We start from the raw sequence: 15,402 nt of genomic DNA, 5'->3' as shown, positions 1-15,402 counted from the left end.
CAGCAATGCACTTTCAATGCGAAGCGTTTGGGTACGAGTTGCATGAACCATGAGTCACGATAAAAGAGCTCAAAGACTTGTAGAAGCAAGCTAAAAAGGTTCACTTTTTAGCTCATGTTTGCTACATTATTTTCAAATACAAATATAACAATCGTTTATCTGCTTTGGATAAAACGTAGAGCACATTTAGCACCACACAATGAACAATTCTCTTCGAAAGTGTCACAAAATATGCAAAAACAAATATAATATTATTTTGCAAAAATTTTGCCACAGGTATTTTTTTTTTTTTAGTGAGCCATGATATATTTAACAACATAGGTTAATTTCACTGTAAATTCATTTTAATTTTTTTGCATTTTTCTTATACTTCAGGCCCTGATTGAGCTCCCCCCACCCTCTTCTATGAGATCAAAACAGCACATTTTTATCCTCTTTCATCCGGCTATTAATATATACCAACACAAGTTTGCAATGTGTCAGTCAGTCCAGAACTGCAGTGTGATTACAAATTAGGAATGCATTAGGGAGTGTCAGGACGTGCCTGGTTAAGCTTGTATACACAGCTAGGGTTAGTTACGCTCCCTGAAAGTCAATGTTGGCACCTGCACCTGATCACTGGAGTGAAATGTTACCATACGATCATTCTATTCCTTCAATCAACTCCTCATTGAGGAAATCTGGAAAGGAAACTGGATTTGGAGTTCTGACAGGTATGTTGGGATAATCCGGTCAGTGGGGCAGACCTTCAGAGCCTTTTATCAGACATTCCTTACCAGATTAGCAAGTAGTGTCAGCCAACAAGAGAGAAAATCTCAGCTGTCAACAGACTAAATGGAGAACACGGGATCAGACCCCCACTTGAGTGTATGGGTAATATTTTTATATTGGGAACATGTCCTAATGCATGCCGTATGCATCCATTTAACTTGTGTATAAATGTGTATAAATATCCAAACAAACATGAACAGTTTTAGGAGCAGCACGTTGCGTCATCAGATTACTTTGTGTGTGTGTGTTTGTGTCTGTTTTAGTGATCCATTAGTTGTTAAATTTCCACCATAAAATCAGAGTTACTTAATAGAGAAATAAGTAACATTACTTTTCTATTAATTTACTTAATTTACTGAGAAATACAGCACGTAAGTAGAAATAGGCACCATATTTCAGATTCAGAAGCATTGTAGGAGTTGTTGTAGTATGATCATGATGGATACTCTTGTAAAAGAGTACTCATTAAACAAACTAATATACTTTAAAAGAATATACTGAAGTGTGAACTGAATTTAAGGTCTTCTAAGACTTAATTGGAAGTTAATTACAAGTAGGTAAAATATATATTTAGCTGGATTTAAGATCGCTTTTAGATCCACTTATATAGGACTTAAGTCCATCTTTACATGTAATTTCATTGTTCTTTTATCTCTGAAATATGGTTATAGTGTACTGCCGAATGTACTGACATAATTTATGGTAAACTAAAATATATTTTAATGTAATTTATATTGAAACTTGATGAAGGTCAATGATAAGTCAATTTAGTACATTTAAAATATATTACCTCTAAATGTAATATTGAATAACTCACTACAATTATTATACTCAAGTATTTTATGTGTGCTTTAGTATCTTAGTCAACACAATAAAGTAAGTGTTCTTCTTTAAAATGTGTAACCCTTTGGATTCTACTCTCACCGCATTGAGAATTCGAATAGGTGTGATGGCAGACGGGTGCCCTAACAAGGACTCTAAAGACTTTGACTCTTGGGGCCAGGGGTGTAGAGTGAGGTACACTAGCACAGCTCTTACTAGCTGGCCTCTGTTACACTCACCCCCTAAATCTAACTACCATATGGGTCACGGCACCAATTTAACCCCTCCGGTTCTACTTGCACCACTGCAAGAAGGATTTGAACCAGAGTTTCCGGCATGGTAGGCGAGTGTTCTTACAAGGACACTAAAGACTGTGACTTTTGAGGCCAGGGGAGTAAGGTGTACTTGCACAATTCTCATTAGCTGGCCCCTGTTACACTCATCTCCAAATATTACTCCCATTTGGGTCACGGCACCAATGTAACCCCTCAGATTTGAACCAGCGCTTCTGGCATAGGAGGCGGGTGCGCTATCAAGCGTCAGTCGCTAGTCCACCTCTTGAGGCCAGGGGAGTGAGGTTTGCTCGCACAGCTCTTACTAGCTGGCCTCCATTACATGCGACAAAAGATTATTAAAACATAATGAGGTCACACTTTATATTAGGTGTCCTTAACTACTATGTACTTACATCAAAAGATAAGTATACAATGTACATATTGTGTTTATATTGTATTGCAAAACACTTTTGCTGCTATTGAGGTGGGATACGGGTGAGGCTAAGGACACTCTTGGATTTGTATTTGTAGATTCTAAGGTATACTCATATAATTTGTAGTGAATGTTTGGTGTTGACTCAGAGCTCAGAGGTGTGATCACCATAAACTTTGTCGTTGACAACCAACGATCATCATGCGGCTTGTTTTCTGTTGGTTGAGAAAGAAATTTATTTCGATAGTCCAATTTAGATTCTATGAGTAGCGTTGCACCTACCTACATGTCAACTAATTCTCATTAGAGTAGTAGATTGTTAGGTTAGGTTTAGGGTTAGTAGAATACTTTTACATTTAGTAAATGTCGGGAAGCATCATAATAAAGTGTTAGCTGATATTAAGCATACAATGCTAATACTCTAATGACTGCTAGTTGACATGCAAATGCAAATTTATTAATAGCTAGAATGTCTAAAGTGGACTATTAAAATAAAGTGTTACAGAAAATAATAATAATAATAAAAGTACTAAGACAATTCTTGGCCAAAATGTAACTTTCAGATGTTCCTCAAAACTGAAACTAAAGAAACTAGTGATCCTGGAAAAGGTTTAATTAATTGTGATCAACATAACAGTGAAAGTGGCTGTGGTCTTTTTTCCCACAGAGGTGACAGGTGAAGATTGAGTAGATTTGTGTTTGTGGTGGTGTGGCGTCCTCTGAGACGTGTGAGAGCAGGAAATCAGGACGGCTGCTGTCTCATTAAACGCCACTGCACAGACAGGATATGGCAGTGAATACAGGAAGTGAGGGCAGAGTCCTATCGCTCAAACAACACATACACACACTCATACTCAATCTCTCATCTTCTCTTTTGGACTGTCTTTATTACACACACAAACACACACTCACACTACTGTTGGTGCTGTTATCTTCTTTTCGCAGGGTTTCCTATGGATTCACGCCCAGCCAAGGTCTCGGATCATCATCGTGGATCACAGCGGTACAGGATACACAGCCTACATGTTAACTCCCATTATAATTATGGTCATTGACTATAGTTTAGCATACATGTACAAATACATTACTTTTTAGCTAGAAAAAAAAAAAAGTTTATCATCCAACAGGCAAGTTTCTTTTACGCCTCTGCTCTTTGCAAGCACCATTAAAAATGCATCTGTGACCATCAGATTTCCATGAAATTTCCATGAACAACATGATTTGTAATCAAATTAGTGCTGATTCTCCACTACCAAGATTGGCTTTTAATAAAACCTGGCTGTTGTTTTCCCTTTTCCTGAAAAAAGTATAGGAAAAATTCAACACCCATAATGAACTGGGCTTGATCCAACTGTCTGTAAATGTAGATACAAAAATGCACAAGTATAATATGTAATTTTTACAAAAGCCCTAGAGCTGTCAAAAGTTCTACGTCATCCGGCAGACTTTTGCTGACAAATAAACAGGTATATCTTGTGCGGGTAACACAGATAAAGACTACACATTGTTCATTAACATACAGACATTGTAATAATACAAAGCTAGTTGGAAACTGGAATAATTACCCTTTAAGTACTATTTACAAGTGTCTTTTAATATACATGCAGGTAATTTCAGCTATGTTGTCCTAAACGGGATCGAGCCCATCTAATCTTCCAATCAACAGCCAGAGTATATAAGCAGCTGCTTACCTCTCTTCAGTCTCAGCTGTTCCAGCATCCCTCCACCCTTCCCAAACTCCACCTTCATCTCAGGTACCTTGCCCTATGTAATCATATCCTATATTTATTCACTCTGGGGGGTATATCAGAGCTCAAATTGAAGCTGCTTCATCGATCAGTGGACAACAAGCCAAATTAGCTAACCTAATACCCTAAAGATTATATGGGCAAACAAACTCATTAATAGAAAACACGTATTTGTCGACTTTACCTGTACTGTACTGACATTCACCATAGTATGCCTCACTTTCAGAACATTTAAATTCACTGCTTCTCTGGTGGAATGATCTTCCAAACTCCACCAGTCACTCACAATCATCAGAAATGCTTAAAAATCTTCTGAGCATGTAATTCTTAAATGCATGAATGTTTCGCCAATCATTCTTACATATTCGGGTCTTTAGCGACCCAGATCTATATCTAACACAGATGGATCTCCACCTGTTGCGATAATAATATCCCTAATATTAGAATAACTGTTACAGAAGAATAAATTAAGCATATTTAGTTAACTTTTGGAGCTTGGAAGGGTTTTGTTTGAGTAAATCTTTTATGACATCCTCACTGTCCTCATCAGTGCTCATTTCCCAGTATATATATATATATATATATATATATATATATATATATATATATATATATATATATATATATATATATATAGGTATTATTTTATAATTTTATGATTTTTTTCTTTCTTGTTATATTCTTTATAATGAATTGATCAACAATTGATTGAGGAATACTAAGAAGGTTGATGTCTAACTTTGAAAAATGAATGAGGAAGATGGTAGTGAATGATGTCCCGGGTCGATAAAGACCCGAGGTATGCATGGGTTAACATTAAATAATTGTATCATTTTTATATATATTTTCTAGCTCATCTTCTAGACTAAAATCTACTCTCTACTATTCCACTGTTTATTTAGTTATTTATTTATTTGACAGGGACAATGTACATTAATTAACATTGCTGTAAATGTAATAGAATTAGCCAAAAGGCTATTTTTCATCCATAGTCCCAGTTATGTCATCTCTCCATCTATGGTTATTTAATCTGCATCAAGGTCATTTAAATTAGGTTTAAAGTGTCCATTGTGAAAATAGAAAGGGGTGTGGTGTCCTCACTGAGCTGGGGAAGTGAACTTTGGGTCATGTAGAGGGCCATTTGGTACAGAGGCGAAGGGCTGGGCAGCCATTGTCTTGGTGGTCCTTCCTGCACCTCAACGACACCTTGTGAATGGGTGATACAGGTCTTTTCTAGGATATGCTGTGTTTATGACTACAGTGATGACATACAGTGCAACAACTTTGCAGTATGTGCAGGTACTTTATGTCCTATAAAGTACTGTTTGAGAATGAATTTGTGCACCACAAGTGTAAGCCATCATGACACAGCCAGTGTCACAATACTGCATGGACTACAAATATATTACCAAACAAATAAAAACACATATTCTTGCTGTTGTCGCGAGTCACTCTCTCACTGTTACACCTGATGACTTTGGAGTTAATTACTTAAAATGCTATTTATCATCATGCAAAAAAAACAAAACAAAAAACAAAACAAAACAAACAAAAAAACAGAAAGATCAAGCTTTTGTGTCAGGTTATGTTGTAGTGCTAAATTTAACCATAGGATTGTGCATTACAACCCGCCGGGAACCAATATGCGATCCACCAATGAGAGAGGTTACATTTCAACTGATTTTTTGATTGGTTAAAATTAATGGAGAATATCTCATTTTTTTTTTTTTTTTTTTTTTTTTTTGTGGGTGCTCAGCTATGGTGTCTATGCTGTAGTTAGAGCCTGTAGTTAACCTATTGTTAGAAATATAGTTTCTTGTTAGTATGACATGTGGACCAACATCAAAGAAATAGTGCTGATAAAAGCTGACTGTGGTGTCAGCTCTCGTCGTCTGTGTCTGGGCCAAAAAGTTGCGCTTGAACCAACAACAAAGACTATCTAGCACTTATTTTCTCCACCTGTGGAAAAAAAAAAAAAATCTCCATACCAACAGGTGGCAGTAGTCTGTATTTGCCATTCAATAAGGGAAACTGAAACAAAGATGAGCTCACTTATCTTTTGACTTTGTTGTTTGCTGGCTTTCGTAGCTTGCGTTTTCTTCTTGTGCACTGGTAGTTCACTAAGCTGAACATCCAATCAGAGGGTTCTCTCACACCAACATGCTCTGTCATTGATTCAAAATGCTCAATTGGCCAAAAAGCTGCTGACGGTTGTCTGACTTGTGCTAATGGTTGGAATCACAAACATTTAGCCGACAGACATTCATTGTCAATTATGACAGATCTATTGGTGAACTAACATGGTTCGAACAAATGTGCTACATTTTGTGAAACAGTCATGACTGTGGTTAATTTTTCCAACAATATATCATACTAGGGTGGTTATGCAGTGAGTTATGTCATTTTATGGGAAACACACACCAGAACAAATGCCTTCATGTGCTATCAGAATTATCACAAAGGTGAGTTTAGTCTGAAACATGAACAGCCTCTCAAGTCGTATTTACGACTCAGAAACTCTGAGGTAATTGTGTGTGTATTTTGGGTGGGTTGGGTGGCCAATAAACTTTGAACATGGTGGAGGAGATATATCAAAGTTTTAAGTTTTATTTGTTTTTCCAACAGCATCTACATATTTTTTTTTTTTTTTTTTTTTTTTTTACAAAAAAAACAGCATTTATTTGACTGAAATGCCAGAATTGTCAGTGAGCTTATGAATATGTAGTGCATGTAATGTTTATACAATTGTCAACTAATGGAACACTAATAAGGCAAACATGAACCTGGTGTCCTCCATGATTCCTATTCTTTTCTAACGACAAATCACTTGAATGTGACAATATCAAATCAAATTTTATAGATGATCCAGATTGCAAAAGAGCAAGGAAGAATGAGAGATACAGCCAGAGAAAGCTTTTTTTTTTTTTTCAGCTACAGTATGCTGGTGTTTAAGGTCATGGCACAATAAACCTCACTCATTTATCAATTCATGTTCATGACCCCTTTGTTGAGGACTTTGTGTGTCCTCAGTTTCCCTGGGGACAATGGGGATGGTTTGACTCATATTCCTGCAGTGGAAGCCATTTCACGGCCTGCTCCCCACTACAAAGCCACTGCCACTACATCTCCAGCCAAGAATAAGCCTGTTATTACCATATAAAAGTCTAATGTAATTGATCCCACATTCAGTTCCGCTGTTTCTCAGTGAATCTGGTAGCAGATATCAAGGCAGGATAGCAGTTATGCATTTATCTTTATTATTTATTCGTGTTGCAGTGTTAGTGGAGACTTGCAAAGACAGAAGTTATTTTGTGCTGATATGGATGGACCTTTTAGAGTGATGACCAAGCCTAAATACCGCAAAGACCTCCGCAAAGGAAGTTAGATGCTTGCTCTGCTGTGTTCTCACTGAGGAAGACTTTTGGAGTTCAGAAAGTTGCAGTATGTTTTCATAATACAACAAACTAGATATATTTGCCTTGTTATGTGAATATGGCTTCAGAAACAAAGATAGCTGACCACTTATTATGCGTCTTATAAAACAACATGTATATGGCTATCTAACTGATTTGTTTATTATGTTAGTATTTGAAAATGTAAATGAATTATTGGCTAAATGAGTCATTTTGCATTTAGTGAATGGTCAAATTTAAAATGGCTGTATTCACAAAATATCTTAAGGCTAAAAGTAGCTCCTAACTTGCAGATTTCGGAGAAACTCTTAAAAATAATGCACGTGTCAGTCCTAAATTTAGGACTATTTATTTATTTATTTTTTGCTCTAAGAGTATTTCACAAAGCATTTTAGTGCTAAAATAGCCCCTAAATCTGTGAAAAATTAGGAGTAGTCAAGTGGACTCCTAAGTCACTAAGACCAAATCACAAACAACTCTAAAATGGCTGTTGCTGGCAATCCACCTCAGTAATCTGCCCAAAGACACTGTACACCATTGAGGCAATAGATGATAGAGCCTTGAGTGCTGAGCCTTTTCTTCATGAATGCAAAAACTATTTTGATTTATAGATTTCAATTTGCAATGACATAACATAAATGTTCACTTATGTACAGGCAAAATGTATTGAATGATGGAGAATAAAACAAGTTGAAAATAATGTCCTATTGTCAGCGCTGATAGCCTTGTGTGCTGATAGACAGCTCAGGTAATCAGAGTTTGAGCTCCTGACCTTTCCCGATCCCGTCCCCCCTTTCTCTCTTCCACTTCATTTTCTGTCTACTCACTGTCTTATCATAATAAAAGGGCAAAAACGTCAAAAAAAAAAAATATTTGAAAATAAATAAATAAGTAAGAAAATAATATGCGAACACCTGTTGCATTTGTTTTCATGAGTTCACACTTACAAATATTTGATTAGGGTAAAAGAGTAAAAGAAGTGTATTTGGCATGCTGTCCAAGGGGATTGAGGGCTCCAAGCTTGAAATTTAGCCCCAACCCAGAGTACTATGGAGTGAGAAGTCAGGGTGGCGGAGGGACGGAGAAAACTGTTGAGGTAACTAGGTGAGTTGGCTGTGTATATATGCATGCCTCCTCTCAAGCTGATTATAGACCATTTGAATGTGCTCCTTTCGATCTTTGTTTATAAAACATCATCTGTCACTTGAATTCTGCAGTCTCTCAAGATGCAGACATTTAAGATCACATTTCGAATCATGTGTTGTGTTTAATAGCATTCAGTGGTGGAAATGACAGTGACTGAAATAATACACAACAGTGACAATGTATTTTTGTAGGCTAACATGTAAGTGTAACGTGTAGTACAACACACACGAATCACAGTAGTTTCAAAAGTTCTTTTTAATAAACAAGGAGAAAATGTCAGAAAATGCAACTACACTTTAACACGAACTGAGAAAACCAAGGGCTTGTAAACACAGGAAATAATAAAAGGAAAACAGAACAGGTGTGTAACTAATGATTAACCATGAAAAACAAAGTAGCAGAACTAACTCAGGCAAAGCGAAACAGGGAACAGAATGAAAATGAAACCAAAATGGAACAATGAACCAAACATACTCCCGACATTAGTCCCCCCCTCCTGGAGAGAAGAATCTTGCTGGCCAATGCCGCCGATTTTACATTTTAACGTTTTAACCATAAATGATTTAACGTTTTAACCATAAACGTTCATCTTGTACTAGCTCTCTTCTTCTTCTCTATAAGAATTCCGGCAGTGTAGACACTGCTAAGTGTATTACTGCCCTCCACAGGTCAAAGTTTGAACTAATTGTTATATACTTGCACTAGCAAATTGAATATGACAATTTAGTTCAAACTTTGACCTGTTGAGGGCAGTAATACACTTAGCAGCATCTACACTGTTGGAATTCAAATGGAGTAGAAGAGGAGAGCTAGTTCAAGATGAGCATTTATGGTTAAAACATATAAAATTTTAATTTGTTTTAGAAAATGAGTGATGGTTTCTCTAGATAAGACACTTATTTCTCATCAGGGATCGCGTAGAACGCTTTGAAGCTTCACTGAAACTGTAATTTTGACCTTCAACCGTTTGGGGTCCATTGAAGTCTACTATATGGAGAAAAATGAAAAATGGAGAAAAATGTTTTCATCAAAAACCTTAATTTCTTTTCGACTGAAGAAAGAAGGACATGGACATCTTGGATGACATGGGGGTGAGTAAATTATTAGAAAATTTTAATTTGAAAGTTAACTAATCCTTTAACCCTCACACCTAATTCTTTATCGTTTACTTATCATATTTGTCTTTTTTGACAGACCGCCCTGAAGGCCCCCTAAAACCTACCTTTACGCCTGAAATACACCTAAAGCCTACCTGAAACACTCAAAACCTACTATTACACTTAAAAACCCTTTCAATCGGAAACCTTCATACAACAAATAGGGGTTTCTGGGGCGACACAGGAATGGGTTACCACACTTATACTTATCTATCATGTCACGGGATTAAGGAACTGCTCAGACAGGGAGGTGAGGTAAACTAACAGACTGCATAGCCTGAAGACCCAGCAATGAATTAACTTAATTGTTTCTGTTTCTCATTATTTGTCCTTCATTGTAGTTTTTTTCTTTTCTTATTATATATGTGATAAACATTAAGTAAGTTGATGTGTTGGGGAATTTGGCTATTATCATGTAACATTTTAATCATATTCTGCTAAAATAAACAAAATTACTTGAAAAAAGATTAGTTCATTTTGATGAACGAGATTCAAAGATCCGATTCAGTAAAATGATCTGAATTTCCCATCACGGCTGTGGCTTCTGACGTCACCCTTGGTTGTCCACCGCAGGCTGCAGCGAGCCCTACCTGCTCCCGGAAGATGCGTCTTCACATCGCAGATAATAATGGATAATAGTGGTGGATTAACGGGCTCGGTGGCTGGAGGCAGAGGCAAGGGATCCCCTTTCCAAGGCGGAAATGGAGACCGGAAGACCCGAGGTAGATCCATGCAACAGAATGGAGAGAACAGAGGGGGGCTGAGGGACTGAATGGAGCCCGCAGAGGTGGGAGAAGGAGGCTGGGTGGGATCATTGGAGATGCAGGAAACTTGGAGCTGGGCAGGACCAGTGGAGACACAAGACACTTGGAGCTCGGCTGGACCAGCGGTGACGGGAGAGTCAGTGGAACATCCTCTTCCAAATCATAACAATGCAGAGGCCAGACACAGCTCAATTTCATCAGCAAGAGAATGGGTGGGGCTCCACTCCATCCTCTCGTACTCCATGAGGACACCCACTGGCATAGGCAAAATTGTTGGTCCTCGCACCTGGTTGCACCTTTGGCTTTTGCTTGGGCTCAGGCTCCATGGCAGAGATGGGCTCGGGGTCTGTGGTAGGCTCAGGCAGTATGTCTGTATTATGAATTGTGGATGACTAGCTGGGCTCTTGACCTGGAGTGGGGCTGACAGGGTCTTTTTCCGCTGGGCAGACGGTGAAGAGCAATCCACAATTCACATGCACCCACTCCACATAAGCAGTGAAAATTCCCAGAGGACTGCCTACGAGCAGGCAAATAGTGGGTGAAAAATTTCCCTCGTGTGGTCCTCGAGGTTTTACTCTTTCTGCTCCAGACAGAGCAACTGGATGGCAGGTAAGTCCATAAATAATCACCATAATAATCCACTCTAGGTTCTGCATTCTGTAACATGTAGCACAACACCCATGAATCACAATAGTTTTAAAAGTTATTTTTAATAAACAAGGATAAAACAAAGGAGAGTGGGAATACAGCAGCTACACATTAACATAATAACTGACAATACTGAACTGAGAAAACCAAGGGCTTATAAACACACAGAGTAATCAAGGGAAAACAGAACAGGTGTGGAACTAATGATTAACCATGGAAACAAACTAACACAACGAACCAAACATACTTTTGATAGTAAGTTAACATCAGCCTGGTTCCCTCAAGAAAAACACAACAGGATTTTTCTATTGGTTTTTGGATTCAGAAAATGAACTCTGTGACCAACAAAAAGTTTATGATTCTTTTTGACACGTTTTGTTCATCATGATAATCTTCAAAAATTGAACACAACTTTCATGAATTTTGAAGCCTAAACACTCATCAGATGTGAAAAGCTAAACGTAGGCTAAACAAACTACACCATAGTCACATGACTTCAACGTCACTCACCACAATTAAGCTTCAGTCAACTCTTAGTCTTTATTTAAAAAAAAAAAAAAAAATCCCTGAAAGTTTGCAAGGACACATTTATTAAAACAATGAGGTTGTGAAAGCAGACTAGTGCATAGAGTTTATCTGTTCGGTGTGATGTCCCTGACAACATCTGTAGTCACATTTAGCCACTTGTTAACTGCTGCCATTTTCAAAACAAGTAAAAGCTTTAAAAATATCACCAGGTGGGATTTCTGATGTATTTTATGCCGTAAAATAAAACATTAAAAATATCTTGAGCCTGTGTTCACCACAGACCTTATTTCAGGCATTTAACCAAAAACCAACTCAAAAAATCCCACTGACTTGAGGACGATGAAAACGGAAGTTCTAAAATGTTAACTCATTTCCAGGTTTTGGCCTAAAAATATGCCATCCCTGCAGCACAACAAATATCACCTTTTGGATTAAACTTGGTAGACTAAATAAAGTTGTCTTGCTAAGGCTAATTTCATAAATTGTATTTTTAATGTACACTACTGATTTCTTTGAAACTTTACAAGTCATTGATACCAACTCATGCACTCTTAAAATGGTTTCAAAAGGGGTTTAACAGCATGATGTCATAAAAGAAAAGGATTGCTGATTCTAAAAGCAAATTTTCAAAGAAATTCAAAACAATTCCAACCTGCTATGTTGTCACTGCGAATCTTCCTGAGAAGTTGCAACCCAGTCTCATATGAAAACGTATCCTGACTACGTTGGTCCAAAGTGCAAAATGTAGAGGGGTTACAATAATGGCCCTTAAATTGTATGACTGTTACATTTTTTTTTTGCCTATTGTTTTGCGTCCAAGTCACGTGACTTTAGAGAGCCCGGCCGTGAGAACAAAAAACATGGCGGACATTTCTCTACTTTTTAGTGAAAAAACAATATTTGGAGTTAGTTTCTGCATAAAAATAAGTTTTGATTACATTTTTAGCGAGAAATATATATTCTATTTTCATAATATTCACTCAGTGAATGTACATAATCACTCGCTTGCGCGTTGTTGCAAAGATTTTTCTGATCTCGCCAGAATAATGTGAAACTGCTACGTTTTGGTTGCTATGAACAATATTTTATTTTCTGCATCAAAATAAGGTTTGATTACATTTTAAGCAAAAAATATATATTATTTATTTTCATAATATTCACTCAGTGAATGTACATAATCACTCGCTTGCGCGTTGTTGCAAAGATTTATCTGATCTCGCCAGAATAATGTGAAACTGCTACGTTTTGGTTGCTATGAACAATATTTTGAGTTAGTTTCTGCATAAAAATAAGGTTTGATTACATTTTTAGCGAGAAATATATATTCTATTTTCATAATATTCACTCAGTGAATGTCAACCCGTTCTCACTCCTGACCGTTCTCACGCTGAAGAAGTCTCCTTCAGAACACATCGCGATATTTGGCATCAGTTCGCGTGTGCTGGATGTTGGTAAGTAGTCGTAAATACGCTGTTCTAATGTTTGATATAATGTCTTTTCTGTTTGCAGATATTAATCAGATTAACGTTAGCTCCCTCATGTTCAGTCACTGCATTATATCTGTCACCTCCGCTGAGGTTTTGCTTTTCATTGCTTTCTATATTAAATACTAAACTAGGGTGATTAAACACTGTCACGTGACGTGCAATATATTGCACAATATATATAACATATTCATATCAGTTTCAAAGTAGTACAAGTGTAGTTTCAAAATGGTATTTGTTGTAGAAGCACGGTAAAAAACAACACTTACCATGCTTTTTACCACAGTATTGGTCGTTTTAATGTGATTTTTGTTGTAAATACAGAGTGACCACAACACTTATCATGCTTTTAATGCCTAATAATGTTAAATCCAAAAACTGTAAGGTCAATAAGAACTTCTTTCCTATATATATTTATATATAAACCTATATATTATAAATAATGATATTTTCTTTTCTCTTGTTTTAGCTGAAAAGACAAAAAGGGCCTTTCGGAAATGGATGAAGGAGACAGAAAGCTGCAAAGGCAAATAATTGCAATGGTATGTGTGTGTTGCTTTTAACCCTTTATCAAACATTTTATCAAGCATTTGTTAAATAGTCTCACAGTAAATTAAAATTAAAGTCAAATCCTGTACATATTTATCACCTTATTTGTAAATCAGTTGTGCCCCTTCTTGGACAGTTGGACGTCCCACACATAAAAGTTTATATTAATTCCATTGAATTCTTTAAAATGATTACAGATTGGGCCCAAAATGTTCCAATGATACATGATGTCTCTCTGCACCTCATAACTACCTCTGTTTGCAAGAGTGGAAATTATCATTTGACTTGTCACATGACATCAGATATTCGATTATTTTGTCATAATCAAAATAATTGAATATCTGATGTCTATTCAATATCTAATCAGTTACACTGCTGATAATGTCCTGCTTGCATGTGAAACATGTTATTTTTTTATTTTTATTTTTTATTTTTTAAAATATGAATATAGCTTGCTATACTTTTAATCATGGAAATGCCCACACATCAGTGAACTTATTACATAAATGCATTTAACATTTAATTGTGCAACACTCTTTACAGAAGGAAATCCTACGGTTATGTATGAACTCACAAGTGCAAGATCATCATCAAGTGCTGTGCTAGGCACATTGGGTAACAAGTGTCCTCCAACGTATCCAATCTGTGACCACATTCTCCACATCTTCCCATGGGACACCAACATTCTTCAGGCCTTCGTTTCCATGTCTTCCCCTGCATTCTCCTGGTGGTGTCCACTTCATATCTGTCTTTGGGTGTTGTTGTTTGGTCATGCTTAGGGTGTGTCCAGGGAGGTGCACCCTTCACTCTGTCACAGTTTTTAAAAGTCTTCACGTGGACTCCTCCTTATGATCTCCTTGAAACGTGCAGAACCAATATTGAAAATAGTAATTTATCTTTTTCCATATTCTTGCCTTTACCAAAGAAGCACCAGTGCTCATCCGGAGTTTTGGTAAAAGTTCTAGTAATGCTGCGACTATAGTCAAATATGTATTTCTGCATGTGTGTATAGCAGGTGTTTGTCCGAACAATTGAAGTTAGTGAGAGTGTTCAGGAAAACCCTCTGAGAACAATCAATATTTATTTAATTCTGTTTGGTGCTGATATAGAGTATTACAGAAATGACACATTGACATTCTGGACATTATTCTGTGAGTTTGTTACCTCTTCATTTAGATGGACTTGAAAATGTCTTGCATTTTGTTTCATTAAACCTTTTTTTACAGTGTCACTATAGTAAATGTCCACCTTAACTACATCTATGGTATCATTATATCAGTACCTGGATAATGTAAATGTAACATACCCATGAATGTATTTTATAGAAGCATTTTATTGCTGAAAATATTTAACATTTATAAAATGCATTAACTATTTGAATTTGCCTTTCATTTAGTTACAGTAAAAGTGAACAATAAACACAATATTATATTGTATTAAAGTTGAGAATGTAAAATGTTATTTTTTCCCCCCTATTCTTTAAAGAAACATATTTTCACATGGAATTTTATCTCATCTCTTGGTTTGTAAAAATAATACTTCATCATATCGATTTGTGTAGTTATATTTCACTATAATAGATTGCGTCTGTAACTGGATATATTTTTTCTCACAATTAACTGATTTTTATACTGTTGTGCAGTAGTTTGGGGCCTACATTTGTC

General features: G+C 36.6%; 1 long non-coding RNA gene across 1 annotated transcript; it reads left to right on the top strand.

Annotated features, from left to right (window-relative positions):
• Positions 1–591: 591 nt before the first annotated feature.
• Positions 592–3,313, top strand: LOC137003041 (uncharacterized). The gene is made up of 3 exons (XR_010891932.1): positions 592–713; positions 2,969–3,107; positions 3,247–3,313. It is a non-coding gene; the product is annotated as an uncharacterized lncRNA (long non-coding RNA).
• Positions 3,314–15,402: the final 12,089 nt, after the last annotated feature.

Source organism: Chanodichthys erythropterus, chromosome 16 (genome assembly GCF_024489055.1).
Source record: "Chanodichthys erythropterus isolate Z2021 chromosome 16, ASM2448905v1, whole genome shotgun sequence".
Lineage (NCBI taxonomy): Eukaryota > Metazoa > Chordata > Actinopteri > Cypriniformes > Xenocyprididae > Chanodichthys > Chanodichthys erythropterus.
Note: the sequence above shows the minus strand (reverse complement) of the source record. Positions and strands in the feature narration are given on the sequence as shown.